We start from the raw sequence: 20,643 nt of genomic DNA, 5'->3' as shown, positions 1-20,643 counted from the left end.
ATAAATGAACCATATAAAGCCGGTGGTCTTTCATACTTAGGAATAGAATATCCGGCCCATTCATGGCGGATCTGAAAGAGGACATGTTGACGGTGGACGCACATGTGTTTGCGTCTTCATAACTGGAACTGGAGGAAACATACATGTACTTGTGATTTATACATGAAACCGTTGGGGTCCAAGATAGGGGACATAACTGATCATAAAAATCCATATTTCCACATTCCCTCCTTGTCCCCTACTTGCCCTTAAGAGATATCAATCTTCATTAATCCGTCGATCTGTTCATATAGCATCATTTGTTCTTCTTTCTTCTTCCGGGATGAATGAAATCTTGGTGGTGGAATACACGATGTGGCACACAGACCACAAATCGCTGGTCCACATTGTAGGCATAAGCAGCAACTGAATAGTATGAGAAAGCCAATACCTAGGAAGGATAGGACCCTCCATCCAAAGGTTGACAATACACTCCAAAACCAACCGGACCAAGTCCAGGTGCCTGGATTCTGGTGTATCTGGCTTACAATCTTATGAAGGCGAGTTATGGCTTTATATACAGATGGCGAATTTTCTGGTATGAAAATGCAACAACTTGATCCGATGACCCTACAAGCTCCGCCCCTATCGGCCAGGATGACGTCAAGGACAAGACGATTTTGAAGCACAACAATCCGCATAGCAGACTGCTCTTCTGTTAAATTGCCTAAGGCGGAAATAGTTTCATTCACTACTGCTTCAAGGGTTCTGGTTAATCTACGTATCAGCTTACTATTGGTAACTGTACCTATATAGGGAAAGAGACCTTTATTGAAATCTGTGTATTTTTCCCATGCTGTTTCAGTGTAATCGACGATTGGGAGATCTCTCCGTTCTCTATTGTGTACTAAATGAGTATTTCTGTGATAATCAGGAGGAGCTAGGAAAACAGGTGGCAAAAGGAATCCGATGTAGCAGGTACCATCCCAATCTAGAGGCAAACGTATATATGCAGTCTGACCACATATGAAGTAGGAATGGCGAGAAGCTCTAAATGTAGACTTGCCTTGATCACTGAATTCTATTACAGTGGTGCATCTACTATGGCCCATATGTATGGAACCATTCTTTCTTACACATAATTCACCTTTAACTGGAAATACTGACATAGCGGGCAAAATTGGTGCAGCTTCAGATTCAACATTCAGGATCATGAGATTAAGCGTGAAATTCCCTAATCCATATACTTCATTTTCTAGATCAGTTCCTGTTCTTTTGGGAAGTCCCTCCTTGTTAGGGTAGCAGACTTTAAGCAAAGCTAAGTTCAGGTTTCCCCATACCCAGTTGTCTTGATAAGTTACTGAGTTTGAATCGAGGGAATTAATTAAACTAAACCATGCTCCACAGGAGCCATTGTGTGTGAACGGATATGGAAAGAGAGGCAGAATTCCCTTATAGTTCTGATAGGGAGGGAGTCGGCCACATATCCAACAATTTGTAGCATTGCTAGCCTGATGGGAATGATGTAACATACTAATAAAAGTGTTATTGCGCAGCGCAAATCTATAGGACAACTCATGCGGGGGTAATTTACTCCAAGAATGTTCAGCAGTAACATTGTAAACATGTTTAGAAATAGGATAATATATGTGCAACAATATACTTGCAGCGATTATTAAAAGACTTAAGAAAAACAAAATTAATAACGTCACTGTGCAATGACTACGCAGTGATTTACAGTACGCATGTTGTTTCAACTGCATCCTTCGGTTTCTTTCTCTATCCAGGTCTAAGGGATACATGTCAGAGACAAATTCGACCGATTCACCTTGGAGAGGACTTAAACAATCAAATTGTCTGACTTGTTAGACCGTAGTTTTAGTTTGTATAGTTCCTTATTACTCTGGTCAACCAAAGGAAGCTTTGAGTCAATCGGTGAAGACACGCGAGGTGTATCGTTTACATCAGACGGAAGTCCATGAAATTTCTTGATATGACTTGAATGTATCCAGCCTTTGCGACCTTCGATCTTCACGGCTGTCCTCGTGGTTAACAGTACGAGTTGAGGCGATTTCCACCTAGGATCCAGCTGAGACTTCCGGTCAAAGTTCCTCACTAACACCAGGTCCCCGGGAATTACGTCATGGGGTTTCACCTCGGTGTTGTCGGGAAAGGCTGCAGCTACCTGTGAACGACAAGATTGTAGTGCAGACATCAAGGAAGCCAAGTAATCTGTCAGCATATTACAGTCAACATCAGTTATTTTGCGTGGTATAGGCGTCCCCCACATATTTGGTGGTCTACCGAAGATCACCTCATAAGGGGATAGCCCTGTTCGAGAGTGCGCTACCATTCTCATGTAAAAGAGTGCAACTGGTAAGGCTACTACCCAGTCGACACCTTTCTCTCTACATATTTTGGACAATCTAATTTTCAGAGTTTGATTATGTCGTTCCACGAGACCTGCTGCCTCGGGGTGTCGGACACAGTGAAATCTCCACTGATAGCCTAACAAAAGTGAAACGTGTTTCATTAGTTCGGATGAGAACGGCTGGCCGTTATCTGAGTAGACAACACGTGGTAAACCGTACCGTGGGAAGAATTCTCGAACCAACTGTTTGGCAGTAGTCGGGGCAGTGTAATCTGAAACCGGGTATGCCTCTGTCCAACGGGAAAGAGCACAGACAACTACGAGAACATATTTGAATCCTCGACATCGTTCCATCTGGATATAATCCATCTGGAGGACTTCAAAAGGGTGATCAGGAGGCTGAAATCCACCTTGTTCTACGGGAATGCTTTTACCTGGGTTAAACTGACAACAGATCATACAGGTACGAACTTTTTGTTTAGCTGCTGCTCGTAAATGTTTGTTGAACCAAATGTGTTGAATGCTGTCTAGCATAGCTTTTTCTCCTAGGTGCGCTGGACTATGTACAGTATTAATGATAACTTGGACCATTGAATCAGGAAGGAACCATACAGATTTTTCCTTCGTCATCCATCCTTGATCCCTTTGGATCCCTCCTAATTCAGTCCATTTCTTTATTTCCTCTGGTGTAGCATGTGTCTGTATGTCAATTACGTCAAGAGCGGGATCCTTAACCATCATGCAATGTGTTGGTGTCGGGACTATTGTCTTTGTCATGTCAGATGTGTGAGTTTGAGCAGTCTGTTTAGCTGTTCTGTCAGCTAGATCATTGCCTTGGGAAATGATATCAGTAACTTTCGTATGAGCTTTACATTTCATAATTGATATTGCAGTGGGTAGATGTATTGCATCTAATAAGGCATGAATGAGGGGTCCGTGCTGAATGTGGGCACCGTGAGAAGTTAAATAACCTCTCTCTCGCCACAGCACGCCGAAGTCATGTACAACTCCGAATGCATAACGTGAATCAGTGTATATGTTGACTTTTTTATTTGTGGCTTGAATACAGGCTTGTGTCAGAGCGATGAGCTCTGCTGCTTGAGCTGACAAGGTATTTATGCAATTTGTTTCAATGACTTCAGTGTCTGTTGTGACTGCGTAAGCGGCCACTAGCTCTCCTGTATTTGTTCTCATACATGAACCATCTACATACAACGTCAGGTCTGGGTCTGACAATGGGACGTCTGTCAAGTCTTGTCTAGGTTTCGTCGTGATAGTAATAACTTCAATACAATCATGTGCTAGTGGGTCTGTTCCGTTTACTGGTAACAGTGTGGCAGGATTCAATGTACTACAACGTCTGATTTCTATGTGTGGCTGAAACAATGTTAATTCATAACCGGTGAGTCTTGCTATAGTCAAGTGTTGTGTTTGTGTGCGGTTCAAGAGAACCTCTACTGCATGTGGTACTTGTACTGTCAATGGATGTCCTAACACTATGGCATCGCTTTGTCTGATTGCTAAAGCTGTCGCTGCCACTGATTTCAGGCACGCAGGCAGAGCCTGAGCTACGGGATCTAATGTACTAGAAAAATAAGCACATGGTTTGTGTGATCCTGCTTGTTCCTGTGTGAGTACTGACAAGGCAGTACCTTCGCGTTCTGTAACAAAGAGTGTAAACTGTTTATTGTAACATGGTGTTGCTAAAACAGGTGCTTGACATAAAGCTTTCTTTAGGCTTTCAAAAGCTTGTGTATGTTCCTGAGTCCAAGGGAGAACAGTCGATGTGGCTGCCTCCTGTGTTGTCAACTGAATGAGTGGTTTTGCTAGAAATGCATACTGAGGGATCCACTGCCTACAATATGAAGTGAGGCCTATAAAAGCCCGCACCTCCTTTTGTGTCTTGGGTATTGGCATGTTAGCAATTAACTGGATGCGATCGGGTGTAAGCTGCCTTCCCTCCTTGGACAGCGAGTGCCCAAGGTAAACAACTCGCTGGACACAGAATTGCAGCTTAGAAGGGGACACCTTATGCCCCTATTCGGCCAAAAATTGTAGAACCGTCAGTGAGGCTTTTTCACATTCAGGTTCGCTTCTAGCGGTGATCAGCAGATCATCGACATATTGAAGCAGGGCAGTGTTGACTGGCATGTGGATACTGTCAAGTTCTCGTTTCAGTGCTTGGCTATAGATGCTGGGGCTTTCTGTGAATCCTTGAGGTGCGCGTGTGAATTTAAAGCTTCGTCCATTTAAACTAAATCCGAACAAGTATTGGCTTTCCGGATCTATTGGGACGCTGAAAAAGGCATTCTTGAGATCAATTACAGTAAAGAATGTTGCTTCGGAATCAATGGCTGTCAATAATGAAGAAATGTCTGGGACTACGGGGTATTGTGGTACAATACATTTATTTAATTCGCGCAGATCAATAACCAATCGATATACTGGCGGGGCTTTCGGATCAGTTCGTTTAAGAATCGGAATTATCGGGGAATTACATACATTGGAGTCGGTTTCCACAACCACTCCTTGGGTAATAAGCTCGTCAATGATTTGCAGTAAAGCCATCACAGCATCTGGGGGTAACTTGTATTGTCGCATTTGTGGTAGTACCACTCCTGTCTTTAGTGTGACTCGATATGGTGTAATGTTCATGCAACCAACATCTGTAGGGCCTTGTGCCCATAAACGTGTGGGTAAAGTCTGCAGTCGGTGATCCATGTCTCGGGACACGTAGTGCCCTTTGAAATCACGTAAAAACAATCTTACTCCTTCCGGAGAACAACATATTATAGCTCCTAGAGCTTTCAATGTTTTTATGCCTAACAGGTTTTCTGGACATGATTTAGTAAGCAATAAATCTGTAGTTCGTGTCAAGGGACCAATCGTAAGGGGAAGAGGCTGTGATACTTCGTTAATGATAGGTTTTCCTGAAAAGCCAAGGGAAATATTCTGTGAGCCTGAGAGGGGTGCCCCTGGAACTTCACTACGTTTTATGGTTGTTCGGCTTGCCCCTGTATCAAGTAAAAATTTTCTATCTTGGATTAATAGTTCACTGTGTACATAAGGTCCTTCTTGATCTACAGGGACCTCAATAAGGGGTAAGCCAACTTCCCTCTCTAGGCTGTTTCATGAGTATCGTTGATAATCAGGATAGTCATACTGTGCGGTCTGGTACATCTGTTGTGTCGTTGTTTGTGTGGCAGCAATAGGCTGCGGTGGTGGAGCTGGCATAGACTGTTGCGGAGCTGGCATGGACTGCGCATGCTGCGGAGCTCCTTGTTGGTTCTGATCCTGTCTAAGTGGCCGTGGTCTTTCTTTTGTATTACCTATGGCGATATTATGTTTTAAAACTGGACAATCGTGTACATAATGACCTGGCTGTTTACAATAGTTGCATGTCCCTTTTACAGGACCTGCTGAAACACTGGACTGTGTCATACCCTTTTTATGACCGTCAGCTGGAACTGTCTGGGAAACTAGCATTTTCATTTTCGTGTCTTTCATGCGTCTTTGTTCATGTTCTTGTTCCTCTCTAATTCTATTGTGATGGTACTGTAGCATTTGTAACATTTGTGACGGAGTGTTACCTTGCCATGTACTCTCGAATTTCAATACTCTATTCTTAACTTGGGGCAAGGAATTTTCAACTAATTTTGTCACAAACAGATGTGGATACGATTCGCTACTTGCTTTTATTCCACTATTTATACCAAAACATTTTTCGAATCGGGCATAGAAATCACTAGTGTCCTCATCGTGCTTTTGTTTACAGGCTGAGATTGCACCCCAGTCTTCCTTTTTCGTAGTTAATAAACGTGGCAGTACCTGTACTAGTAAACCTGGTAGTGTTTTGGTCTTTTCCCCAAGCCCTGAACCTGGACCTCGAGCTTTTTCTTCGTTTTCTAATGCTGTCCAATCTATCTTTTGGTCTCCCACCTCCCAATCCTTTTCCTTGAGTTTTTCGTAAATGCCCGCAGGCATTAATACCTTCAATATTGTCATAATGTCGGGATAGGTATACTCTCCCATGAGCAACATGTCTTTAATTTCACGGTGGAAACCCGCTGGGTCTTTGTCATGACTGGGTACCACTTTCTTCATTTCTAATAGTTCTATTTTAGATATGGGTGTGTATACAAACACACGTTTAAACTGATTGTCCTCACCTTTTATCGGGTGGACTTCGCGTAAGGGATTCTGTCTATCCATATAATACGTCGTTCTTTCCTTGATGGGCAGTGAGACATGTTCGGGGCATACAAAAAGAATGTACTGCTTTCTGGATTCTAGTATTTCTCTAATTAACTCAGTACCTGAACCTCTCCATTTATTCGTGAGTAATTCAGTCAATATATCAGGTAATGGACCAGGATCGGAGTGTTGGCTTTTATATAATATAAGGAGTTGTTGAATCATATAGATACCAGCTAAACGCTGTTCATCTGGGGTGAGGTTCAAAAACGTGTGCGCTAATGTATCATCACTATATTTTCCGGGACTATCAACCCAATGAACGGCTGACCTGGCTAATTCTTGTTCGTCCATAGAATCGAGTATATGATAACCCCTTCGTTCTCGGAGTAATTTGTCAGCGGCTTGGAACGAATGTTCGGGGGACCTTATATTTATTATAGGGGTTTGGAAATTTCTGCTATTATCTGGACGTATCGGACGTATCGGATCAGTAAAGCATCTAGTATTATTGCAAGATCTTCCTCTACCTACATAGGCCATGGTTTCTAACTGTCCTGTGGGCAGTTCTAATTCTTCCTCCTCCTCGGTTTGTTCAGACTGGTCTACTGCTAATCTTTCTTCGTGTATTCGTTCTATTTCTTTGCGGATCTTTCGGCACATAGCTACTATACTTAATCGTTTATCATGTCTCCCCTCTGATATATTCCGACTCCATGTGGTAAGAATTTGCATTTCTTCCGGATTTACCCCTGGTCGGTCTTGATTTCTGATCACACAATTTATGAGGAAACGTAACAGTTCCCCCTGTATCTCCACTTTCTGGTACTCCATGGCTCTATTAATACTTTCAGAATCTCGTCCTGACTGGACAAAGTGATATATATTTTCTAAATGTGTAGTCATTCCTGGTAGCCTCCCTAAATATATTGCAGCTCGTCGGATACGTAATGATGCCAGCAGCATTTCGTCCTCTTTGCCGGGCACAGGGTCATATCTACAATCTATTAGAAGTTCCTTAAGCATGTCGGGAGTTACTAGTTTGGGCGTACGTTGGTGGGCTAATTCTTGAAAGGAAAGTTTATTTACTCTGGGTGGCGTGGAAAAAATGTTTGATGCACCTCCTGTAGCACCACCTGGGGTGCTGGATGTGAAAGGATTCGTTGAACGTGATATAGCAACCATAGGTGTGGATACAGCTGTAGAAACAGATGTGCTTGCCGGAACTTGCGTCGGAGTTTGTTGTTGTGGAGGTACAGACGGAGGAGGGTCTTGGCGTTGAACCCCCTCGGCAGGCGGTCTATGTGGCGCAGCATTAGCATACTCGGGAGCTGCGTCGTCTAAATAAGAGGAAAGAAAAACATCTTCTGCGGTTCTGGGATGCCCTTTGGGATGTGCTTTTATCGGAAACAATGGGGGTGGCAAGTCTTTTGGTATCTCCGGAGTAGCCTTAGGTAACCCTTCGGCCAGAAGAGGATACATACCATTCATAAGGGCATTTCTTTGTCTGTCTATTTGTTCTGATTTTACTCGAGTACCTTCTTCAATTAATAGACTTTCTCGGACTTTATTTGAATTCTCCTTACTTTTCTCTTCCTGTCTGAGTGCTTTTTCTGTACGTCTATATGATTCTTTACGCCATAATTCAATGGCATCTTTCTGTGATTGTCTAGCTTTCTTTTTCCATAATTCTTCCTCTACTTTCATGATGCAATCTGCATCCCAGGTCCCAGCTGCGGGCCACCTCTGACTTTCTGGTAATTCCTTGGTGTAGTCTACCCATAAATCAAGAAATAATATGGCGTCTAGGCCATGTTTATGATACATGAAGTACCCCGGAGTGTCCCTAGGAGGAATGGGAACAGCTTCTTCGAGTACCCCTTTTCTAGTTTTGATCTGTCTTAATTTCGAAAAAAGCGGCATATTGAGAACTGATCTGATACACGTTTAATACAACAAAACACAATAATGAACAGTCATTCACACCACAATATGCAGAACGTATTTAAAAACATTTTAACATTTAACATTTAATGAACAACAATGATGGCCATTTAGGGAACTAGTCACTAAGCATAATACTCGGCACTAACTAGGTAATTCTGAATTATATACTAGACATACTTGATATACTGCTAAACAGTACAGATACACTGCTGAAACAGTGCAGACCGGATTTGTGTACCCAAACCCGTCTTGACCGGCACAACCTATGTGCACGTCAGAACGCCTCCCCGACAATGGTACTCACCGGGTAGCTCGAAACGGAAGGCCTCGGAACTGAACTGAACTGGACTTGAACCGGACTGGACTCGACTCGAAACTTCGGAAACTTCGGAAACTGGTGGGCCTCTGTATACCTCGGATCTTGCTCTCTCAGCTAGGCTCTGGTCGGGATACTTCGCACTTCTCACCGCCTCGTCTGGGTGTTGATCGCAGCCTCAGTTACCCCCGCTCGGCAGGAGGGAGATACAGGAAATCCTGTGGGTACGCGTTGCTGTCCGTCCAGCTGTGACAGGAGACCGGGCCTGCAACGCACCTCCGGCGCGTGAGATGAGAAAGTGTCCCTGTTCGGGCGCCATATATGTGGTAAATAATTTAATTACCGGTACTTAATTTGATGCGGAAAATCTATAATAATAGCTCAGTAAAATAAGAGGCAGAATCCGTGGTATTAGAGGTTCGGAACGGGCTTTATTCCAAAATCAATTCGAATTGATGGACTCCATATTCCATCACCACGAAGGTTCAGGAAGTGAAGGACCAACTTTATTGACAAGTAATCGTTTTTATACAGAGGCATTATAGTGAAAACAGATGCAGGAGGCGTAACAGTTGATAACAAAGATAAAACATACATGCGTAACTAAAATGGGTGTAACTAGGCATAACTAAAGAACGTCATTTAGGTATGATGTCACAAATGGGTGGCACCATGAAAGAATTTCGCAATGTCAGCAGAAATACTTGGCAGAAATGCGCGCGCAGCAGCATGACGTGTGATTGACGTGCAACTAGGGGGTGAAGGGGACTTGACATTTAGCTCTACATGTGGAGACAGAAGTCTGGGGTTATGTCAACCTAATCCCGAATCATATCTAATATCCTATGTTTAAAGAACTATGTTATCCAAAAGGAAAGGTCTCTCAAATAAAATCGATTCTATACTGACTGTGAGTGCGTGTACAAGCGTCTAAGTGTCTACATTGGATGCGAAGGGCAGAAATCTTCCATAGTAACAGGGCTATGAATTACTTGCATAAAGACAGAGAAGCCGGGCCTTTTGCTCGGTAGCTGGAAGAATGTTTACTTAAACTACTAGACAGGAATGCATTGGGTGGGGAGCGGAGCAGAGCAGATAATCTTGAAGGTGAAATACAGTTTTTGGCAGGCAGACAGGTCGAGTCAGGCACCGTTAGCCGCGCAGGGAGTAGGACAAAGTTCATGGATACAGATGCGAGCTCAGACTGGAGCTTTCAGAGGCAGAAGGCAGGAAAAAGCTTAATGGTAGAATCAGGGCCTACTCGCCTGGATTGTAAAATGGGATAAATGAACCATATAAAGCCGGTGGCCTTTCATATTTAGGAATAGAATATCCGGCCCATTCATGGCGGATCTGAAAGAGGACATGTTGACGGTGGACGCACATGTGTTTGCGTCTTCATAACTGGAACTGGAGGAAACATACATGTACTTGTGATTTATACATGAAACCGTTGGGGTCCAAGATAGGGGACATAACTGATCATAAAAATCCATATTTCCACATTCCCTCCTTGTCCCCTACTTGCCCTTAAGAGATATCAATCTTCATCAATCCGTCGATCTGTTCATATAGCATCATTTGTTCTTCTTTCTTCTTCCGGGATGAATGAAATCTTGGTGGTGGAATACACGATGTGGCACACAGACCACAAATCGCTGGTCCACATTGTAGGCATAAGCAGCAACTGAATAGTATGAGAAAGCCAATACCTAGGAAGGATAGGACCCTCCATCCAAAGGTTGACAATACACTCCAAAACCAACCGGACCAAGTCCAGGTGCCTGGATTCTGGTGTATCTGGCTTACAATCTTATGAAGGCGAGTTATGGCTTTATATACAGATGGCGAATTTTCTGGTATGAAAATGCAACAACTTGATCCGATGACCCTACAAGCTCCGCCCCTATCTGCCAGGATGACGTCAAGGACAAGACGATTTTGAAGCACAACAATCCGCATAGCAGACTGCTCTTCTGTTAAATTGCCTAAGGCGGAAATAGTTTCATTCACTACTGCTTCAAGGGTTCTGGTTAATCTACGTATCAGCTTACTATTGGTAACTGTACCTATATAGGGAAAGAGACCTTTATTGAAATCTGTGTATTTTTCCCATGCTGTTTCAGTGTAATCGACGATTGGGAGATCTCTCCGTTCTCTATTGTGTACTAAATGAGTATTTCTGTGATAATCAGGAGGAGCTAGGAAAACAGGTGGCAAAAGGAATCCGATGTAGCAGGTACCATCCCAATCTAGAGGCAAACGTATATATGCAGTCTGACCACATATGAAGTAGGAATGGCGAGAAGCTCTAAATGTAGACTTGCCTTGATCACTGAATTCTATTACAGTGGTGCATCTACTATGGCCCATATGTATGGAACCATTCTTTCTTACACATAATTCACCTTTAACTGGAAATACTGACATAGCGGGCAAAATTGGTGCAGCTTCAGATTCAACATTCAGGATCATGAGATTAAGCGTGAAATTCCCTAATCCATATACTTCATTTTCTAGATCAGTTCCTGTTCTTTTGGGAAGTCCCTCCTTGTTAGGGTAGCAGACTTTAAGCAAAGCTAAGTTCAGGTTTCCCCATACCCAGTTGTCTTGATAAGTTACTGAGTTTGAATCGAGGGAATTAATTAAACTAAACCATGCTCCACAGGAGCCATTGTGTGTGAACGGATATGGAAAGAGAGGCAGAATTCCCTTATAGTTCTGATAGGGAGGGAGTCGGCCACATATCCAACAATTTGTAGCATTGCTAGCCTGATGGGAATGATGTAACATACTAATAAAAGTGTTATTGCGCAGCGCAAATCTATAGGACAACTCATGCGGGGGTAATTTACTAAAAGAATGTTCAGCAGTAACATTGTAAACATGTTTAGAAATAGGATAATATATGTGCAACAATATACTTGCAGCGATTATTAAAAGACTTAAGAAAAACAAAATTAATAACGTCACTGTGCAATGACTACGCAGTGATTTACAGTACGCATGTTGTTTCAACTGCATCCTTCGGTTTCTTTCTCTATCCAGGTCTAAGGGATACATGTCAGAGACAAATTCGACCGATTCACCTTGGAGAGGACTTAAACAATCAAATTGTCTGACTTGTTAGACCGTAGTTTTAGTTTGTATAGTTCCTTATTACTCTGGTCAACCAAAGGAAGCTTTGAGTCAATCGGTGTATCGTTTACATCAGACGGAAGTCCATGAAATTTCTTGATATGACTTGAATGTATCCAGCCTTTGCGACCTTCGATCTTCACGGCTGTCCTCGTGGTTAACAGTACGAGTTGAGGCGATTTCCACCTAGGATCCAGCTGAGACTTCCGGTCAAAGTTCCTCACTAACACCAGGTCCCCGGGAATTACGTCATGGGGTTTCACCTCGGTGTTGTCGGGAAAGGCTGCAGCTACCTGTGAACGACAAGATTGTAGTGCAGACATCAAGGAAGCCAAGTAATCTGTCAGCATATTACAGTCAACATCAGTTATTTTGCGTGGTATAGGCGTCCCCCACATATTTGGTGGTCTACCGAAGATCACCTCATAAGGGGATAGCCCTGTTCGAGAGTGCGCTACCATTCTCATGTAAAAGAGTGCAACTGGTAAGGCTACTACCCAGTCGACACCTTTCTCTCTACATATTTTGGACAATCTAATTTTCAGAGTTTGATTATGTCGTTCCACGAGACCTGCTGCCTCGGGGTGTCGGACACAGTGAAATCTCCACTGATAGCCTAACAAAAGTGAAACTTGTTTCATTAGTTCGGATGAGAACGGCTGGCCGTTATCTGAGTAGACAACACGTGGTAAACCGTACCGTGGGAAGAATTCTCGAACCAACTGTTTGGCAGTAGTCGGGGCAGTGTAATCTGAAACCGGGTATGCCTCTGTCCAACGGGAAAGAGCACAGACAACTACGAGAACATATTTGAATCCTCGACATCGTTCCATCTGGATATAATCCATCTGGAGGACTTCAAAAGGGTGATCAGGAGGCTGAAATCCACCTTGTTCTACGGGAATGCTTTTACCTGGGTTAAACTGACAACAGATCATACAGGTACGAACTTTTTGTTTAGCTGCTGCTCGTAAATGTTTGTTGAACCAAATGTGTTGAATGCTGTCTAGCATAGCTTTTTCTCCTAGGTGCGCTGGACTATGTACAGTATTAATGATAACTTGGACCATTGAATCAGGAAGGAACCATACAGATTTTTCCTTCGTCATCCATCCTTGATCCCTTTGGATCCCTCCTAATTCAGTCCATTTCTTTATTTCCTCTGGTGTAGCATGTGTCTGTATGTCAATTACGTCAAGAGCGGGATCCTTAACCATCATGCAATGTGTTGGTGTCGGGACTATTGTCTTTGTCATGTCAGATGTGTGAGTTTGAGCAGTCTGTTTAGCTGTTCTGTCAGCTAGATCATTGCCTTGGGAAATGATATCAGTAACTTTCGTATGAGCTTTACATTTCATAATTGATATTGCAGTGGGTAGATGTATTGCATCTAATAAGGCATGAATGAGGGGTCCGTGCTGAATGTGGGCACCGTGAGAAGTTAAATAACCTCTCTCTCGCCACAGCACGCCGAAGTCATGTACAACTCCGAATGCATAACGTGAATCAGTGTATATGTTGACTTTTTTATTTGTGGCTTGAATACAGGCTTGTGTCAGAGCGGTGAGCTCTGCTGCTTGAGCTGACAAGGTATTTATGCAATTTGTTTCAATGACTTCAGTGTCTGTTGTGACTGCGTAAGCGGCCACTAGCTCTCCTGTATTTGTTCTCATACATGAACCATCTACATACAACGTCAGGTCTGGGTCTGACAATGGGACGTCTGTCAAGTCTTGTCTAGGTTTCGTCGTGATAGTAATAACTTCAATACAATCATGTGCTAGTGGGTCTGTTCCGTTTACTGGTAACAGTGTGGCAGGATTCAATGTACTACAACGTCTGATTTCTATGTGTGGCTGAAACAATGTTAATTCATAACCGGTGAGTCTTGCTATAGTCAAGTGCTGTGTTTGTGTGCGGTTCAAGAGAACCTCTACTGCATGTGGTACTTGTACTGTCAATGGATGTCCTAACACTATGGCATCGCTTTGTCTGATTGCTAAAGCTGTCGCTGCCACTGATTTCAGGCACGCAGGCAGAGCCTGAGCTACGGGATCTAATGTACTAGAAAAATAAGCACATGGTTTGTGTGATCCTGCTTGTTCCTGTGTGAGTACTGACAAGGCAGTACCTTCGCGTTCTGTAACAAAGAGTGTAAACTGTTTATTGTAACATGGTGTTGCTAAAACAGGTGCTTGACATAAAGCTTTCTTTAGGCTTTCAAAAGCTTGTGTATGTTCCTGAGTCCAAGGGAGAACAGTCGATGTGGCTGCCTCCTGTGTTGTCAACTGAATGAGTGGTTTTGCTAGAAATGCATACTGAGGGATCCACTGCCTACAATATGAAGTGAGGCCTATAAAAGCCCGCACCTCCTTTTGTGTCTTGGGTATTGGCATGTTAGCAATTAACTGGATGCGATCGGGTGTAAGCTGCCTTCCCTCCTTGGACAGCGAGTGCCCAAGGTAAACAACTCGCTGGACACAGAATTGCAGCTTAGAAGGGGACACCTTATGCCCCTATTCGGCCAAAAATTGTAGAACCGTCAGTGAGGCTTTTTCACATTCAGGTTCGCTTCTAGCGGTGATCAGCAGATCATCGACATATTGAAGCAGGGCAGTGTTGACTGGCATGTGGATACTGTCAAGTTCTCGTTTCAGTGCTTGGCTATAGATGCTGGGGCTTTCTGTGAATCCTTGAGGTGCGCGTGTGAATTTAAAGCTTCGTCCATTTAAACTAAATCCGAACAAGTATTGGCTTTCCGGATCTATTGGGACGCTGAAAAAGGCATTCTTGAGATCAATTACAGTAAAGAATGTTGCTTCGGAATCAATGGCTGTCAATAATGAAGAAATGTCTGGGACTACGGGGTATTGTGGTACAATACATTTATTTAATTCGCGCAGATCAATAACCAATCGATATACTGGCGGGGCTTTCGGATCAGTTCGTTTAAGAATCGGAATTATCGGGGAATTACATACATTGGAGTCGGTTTCCACAACCACTCCTTGGGTAATAAGCTCGTCAATGATTTGCAGTAAAGCCACTACAGCATCTGGGGGTAACTTGTATTGTCGCATTCGTGGTAGTACCACTCCTGTCTTTAGTGTGACTCGATATGGTGTAATGTTCATGCAACCAACATCTGTAGGGCCTTGTGCCCATAAACGTGTGGGTAAAGTCTGCAGTCGGTGATCCATGTCTCGGGACACGTAGTGCCCTTTGAAATCACGTAAAAACAATCTTACTCCTTCCGGAGAACAACATATTATAGCTCCTAGAGCTTTCAATGTTTTTATGCCTAACAGGTTTTCTGGACATGATTTAGTAAGCAATAAATCTGTAGTTCGTGTCAAGGGACCAATCGTAAGGGGAAGAGGCTGTGATACTTCGTTAATGATAGGTTTTCCTGAAAAGCCAAGGGAAATATTCTGTGAGCCTGAGAGGGGTGCCCCTGGAACTTCACTACGTTTTATGGTTGTTCGGCTTGCCCCTGTATCAAGTAAAAATTTTCTATCTTGGCCTAATAGTTCACTGTGTACATAAGGTCCTTCTTGATCTACAGGGACCTCGATAAGGGGTAAGCCAACTTCCCTCTCTAGGCTGTTTCATGAGTATCGTTGATAATCAGGATAGTCATACTGTGCGGTCTGGTACATCTGTTGTGTCGTTGTTTGTGTGGCAGCAATAGGCTGCGGTGGTGGAGCTGGCATAGACTGTTGCGGAGCTGGCATGGACTGTGCATGCTGCGGAGCTCCTTGTTGGTTCTGATCCTGTCTAAGTGGCCGTGGTCTTTCTTTTGTATTACCTATGGCGATATTATGTTTTAAAACTGGACAATCGTGTACATAATGACCTGGCTGTTTACAATAGTTGCATGTCCCTTTTACAGGACCTGCTGAAACACTGGACTGTGTCATACCCTTTTTATGACCGTCAGCTGGAACTGTCTGGGAAACTAGCATTTTCATTTTCGTGTCTTTCATGCGTCTTTGTTCATGTTCTTGTTCCTCTCTAATTCTATTGTGATGGTACTGTAGCATTTGTAACATTTGTGACGGAGTGTTACCTTGCCATGTACTCTCGAATTTCAATACTCTATTCTTAACTTGGGGCAAGGAATTTTCAACTAATTTTGTCACAAACAGATGTGGATACGATTCGCTACTTGCTTTTATTCCACTATTTATACCAAAACATTTTTCGAATCGGGCATAGAAATCACTAGTGTCCTCATCGTGCTTTTGTTTACAGGCTGAGATTGCACCCCAGTCTTCCTTTTTCGTAGTTAATAAACGTGGCAGTACCTGTACTAGTAAACCTGGTAGTGTTTTGGTCTTTTCCCCAAGCCCTGAACCTGGACCTCGAGCTTTTTCTTCGTTTTCTAATGCTGTCCAATCTATCTTTTGGTCTCCCACCTCCCAATCCTTTTCCTTGAGTTTTTCGTAAATGCCCGCAGGCATTAATACCTTCAATATTGTCATAATGTCGGGATAGGTATACTCTCCCATGAGCAACATGTCTTTAATTTCACGGTGGAAACCCGCTGGGTCTTTGTCATGACTGGGTACCACTTTCTTCATTTCTAATAGTTCTATTTTAGATATGGGTGTGTATACAAACACACGTTTAAACTGATTGTCCTCACCTTTTATCGGGTGGACTTCGCGTAAGGGATTCTGTCTATCCATATAATACGTCGTTCTTTCCTTGATGGGCAGTGAGACATGTTCGGGGCATACAAAAAGAATGTACTGCTTTCTGGATTCTAGTATTTCTCTAATTAACTCAGTACCTGAACCTCTCCATTTATTCGTGAGTAATTCAGTCAATATATCAGGTAATGGACCAGGATCGGAGTGTTGGCTTTTATATAATATAAGGAGTTGTTGAATCATATAGATACCAGCTAAACGCTGTTCATCTGGGGTGAGGTTCAAAAACGTGTGCGCTAATGTATCATCACTATATTTTCCGGGACTATCAACCCAATGAACGGCTGACCTGGCTAATTCTTGTTCGTCCATAGAATCGAGTATATGATAACCCCTTCGTTCTCGGAGTAATTTGTCAGCGGCTTGGAACGAATGTTCGGGGGACCTTATATTTATTATAGGGGTTTGGAAATTTCTGCTATTATCTGGACGTATCGGACGTATCGGATCAGTAAAGCATCTAGTATTATTGCAAGATCTTCCTCTACCTACATAGGCCATGGTTTCTAACTGTCCTGTGGGCAGTTCTAATTCTTCCTCCTCCTCGGTTTGTTCAGGCTGGTCTACTGCTAATCTTTCTTCGTGTATTCGTTCTATTTCTTTGCGGATCTTTCGGCACATAGCTACTATACTTAATCGTTTATCATGTCTCCCCTCTGATATATTCCGACTCCATGTGGTAAGAATTTGCATTTCTTCCGGATTTACCCCTGGTCGGTCTTGATTTCTGATCACACAATTTATGAGGAAACGTAACAGTTCCCCCTGTATCTCCACTTTCTGGTACTCCATGGCTCTATTAATACTTTCAGAATCTCGTCCTGACTGGACAAAGTGATATATATTTTCTAAATGTGTAGTCATTCCTGGTAGCCTCCCTAAATATATTGCAGCTCGTCGGATACGTAATGATGCCAGCAGCATTTCGTCCTCTTTGCCGGGCACAGGGTCATATCTACAATCTATTAGAAGTTCCTTAAGCATGTCGGGAGTTACTAGTTTGGGCGTACGTTGGTGGGCTAATTCTTGAAAGGAAAGTTTATTTACTCTGGGTGGCGTGGAAAAAATGTTTGATGCACCTCCTGTAGCACCACCTGGGGTGCTGGATGTGAAAGGATTCGTTGAACGTGATATAGCAACCATAGGTGTGGATACAGCTGTAGAAACAGATGTGCTTGCCGAAACTTGCGTCGGAGTTTGTTGTTGTGGAGGTACAGACGGAGGAGGGTCTTGGCGTTGAACCCCCTCGGCAGGCGGTCTATGTGGCGCAGCATTAGCATACTCGGGAGCTGCGTCGTCTAAATAAGAGGAAAGAAAAACATCTTCTGCGGTTCTGGGATGCCCTTTGGGATGTGCTTTTATCGGAAACAATGGGGGTGGCAAGTCTTTTGGTATCTCCGGAGTAGCCTTAGGTAACCCTTCGGCCAGAAGAGGATACATACCATTCATAAGGGCATTTCTTTGTCTGTCTATTTGTTCTGATTTTACTCGAGTACCTTCTTCAATTAATAGACTTTCTCGGACTTTATTTGAATTCTCCTTACTTTTCTCTTCCTGTCTGAGTGCTTTTTCTGTACGTCTATATGATTCTTTACGCCATAATTCAATGGCATCTTTCTGTGATTGTCTAGCTTTCTTTTTCCATAATTCTTCCTCTACTTTCATGATGCAATCTGCATCCCAGGTCCCAGCTGCGGGCCACCTCTGACTTTCTGGTAATTCCTTGGTGTAGTCTACCCATAAATCAAGAAATAATATGGCGTCTAGGCCATGTTTATGATACATGAAGTACCCCGGAGTGTCCCTAGGAGGAATGGGAACAGCTTCTTCGAGTACCCCTTTTCTAGTTTTGATCTGTCTTAATTTCGAAAAAAGCGGCATATTGAGAACTGATCTGATACACGTTTAATACAACAAAACACAATAATGAACAGTCATTCACACCACAATATGCAGAACGTATTTAAAAACATTTTAACATTTAACATTTAATGAACAACAATGATGGCCATTTAGGGAACTAGTCACTAAGCATAATACTCGGCACTAACTAGGTAATTCTGAATTATATACTAGACATACTTGATATACTGCTAAACAGTACAGATACACTGCTGAAACAGTGCAGACCGGATTTGTGTACCCAAACCCGTCTAGACCGGCACAACCTATGTGCACGTCAGAACGCCTCCCCGACAATGGTACTCACCGGGTAGCTCGAAACGGAAGGCCTCGGAACTGAACTGAACTGGACTTGAACCGGACTGGACTCGACTCGAAACTTCGGAAACTTCGGAAACTGGTGGGCCTCTGTATACCTCGGATCTTGCTCTCTCAGCTAGGCTCTGGTCGGGATACTTCGCACTTCTCACCGCCTCGTCTGGGTGTTGATCGCAGCCTCAGTTACCCCCGCTCGGCAGGAGGGAGATACAGGAAATCCTGTGGGTACGCGTTGCTGTCTGTCCAGCTGTGACAGGAGACCGGGCCTGCAACGCACCTCCGGCGCGTGAGATGAGAAAGTGTCCCTGTTTGGGCGCCATATATGTGGTAAATAATTTAATTACCGAAACTTAATTTGATGCGGAAAATCTATAATAATAGCTCAGTAAAATAAGAGGCAGAATCCGTGGTATTAGAGGTTCGGAACGGGCTTTATTCCAAAATCAATTCGAATTGATGGACTCCATATTCCATCACCACGAAGGTTCAGGAAGTGAAGGACCAACTTTATTGACAAGTAATCGTTTTTATACAGAGGCATTATAGTGAAAACAGATGCAGGAGGCGTAACAGTTGATAACAAAGATAAAACATACATGCGTAACTAAAATGGGTGTAACTAGGCATAACTAAAGAACGTCATTTAGGTATGATGTCACAAATGGGTGGCTCCATGAAAGAATTTCGCAATGTCAGCAGAAATACTTGGCAGAAATGCGCGCGCAGCAGCATGACGTGTGATTGACGTGCAACTAGGGGGTGAAGGGGACTTGACATTTAGCTCTACATGTGGAGACAGAAGTCTGGGGTTATGTCAACCTAATCCCGAATCATATCTAATATCCTATGTTTAAAGAACTATGTTATCCAAAAGGAAAGGTCTCTCGAATAAAATCTATTCTATACTGACTGTGAGTGCGTGTACAAGCGTCTAAGTGTCTACATTGGATGCGAAGGGCAGAAATCTTCCATAGTAACAGGGCTATGAATTACTTGCATAAAGACAGAGAAGCCGGGCCTTTTGCTCGGTAGCTGGAAGAATGTTTACTTAAACTACTAGACAGGAATGCATTGGGTGGGGAGCGGAGCAGAGCAGATAATCTTGAAGGTGAAATACAGTTTTTGGCAGGCAGACAGGTCGAGTCAGGCACCGTTAGCCGCGCAGGGAGTAGGACAAAGTTCATGGATACAGATGCGAGCTCAGACTGGAGCTTTCAGAGGCAGAAGGCAGGAAAAAGCTTAATGGTAGAATCAGGGCCTACTCGCCTGGACTGTAAAATGGGATAAATGAACCATATAAAGCCGGTGGCCTTTCATACTTAGGAATAGAATATCCGGCCCATTCATGGCGGATCTGAAAGAGGACATGTTGACGGTGGACGCACATGTGTTTGCGTCTTCATAACTGGAACTGGAGGAAACATACATGTACTTGTGATTTATACATGAAACCGTTGGGGTCCAAGATAGGGGACATAACTGATCATAAAAATCCATATTTCCACAACATGAGCAATGAGGCTCATACACTACATGCTCTTATTACTATAGACACCTTTGGTAGCACAGTCTAACAGTGCTAATGTGGGTGCCATTGTCATAAAGTAGCCATCATTAATGTTTGGACATTACGCCCACACAGGGCACAGTTTCTTCTCGGTAGTTTGACTCCCAGTTTTCCCTACTTTGGTTTTAAGGATAAGCGTTTTCCATTTTTAGGTATTGCTTGATTCATAGCAGTGGACTATACCTTTCATTTATTT

The sequence above is a fragment of the Triturus cristatus genome, chromosome 10 (genome assembly GCF_964204655.1).
Source record: "Triturus cristatus chromosome 10, aTriCri1.1, whole genome shotgun sequence".
In the NCBI taxonomy this organism is placed as follows: domain Eukaryota; kingdom Metazoa; phylum Chordata; class Amphibia; order Caudata; family Salamandridae; genus Triturus; species Triturus cristatus.
This window is presented reverse-complemented; position numbering follows the sequence as displayed.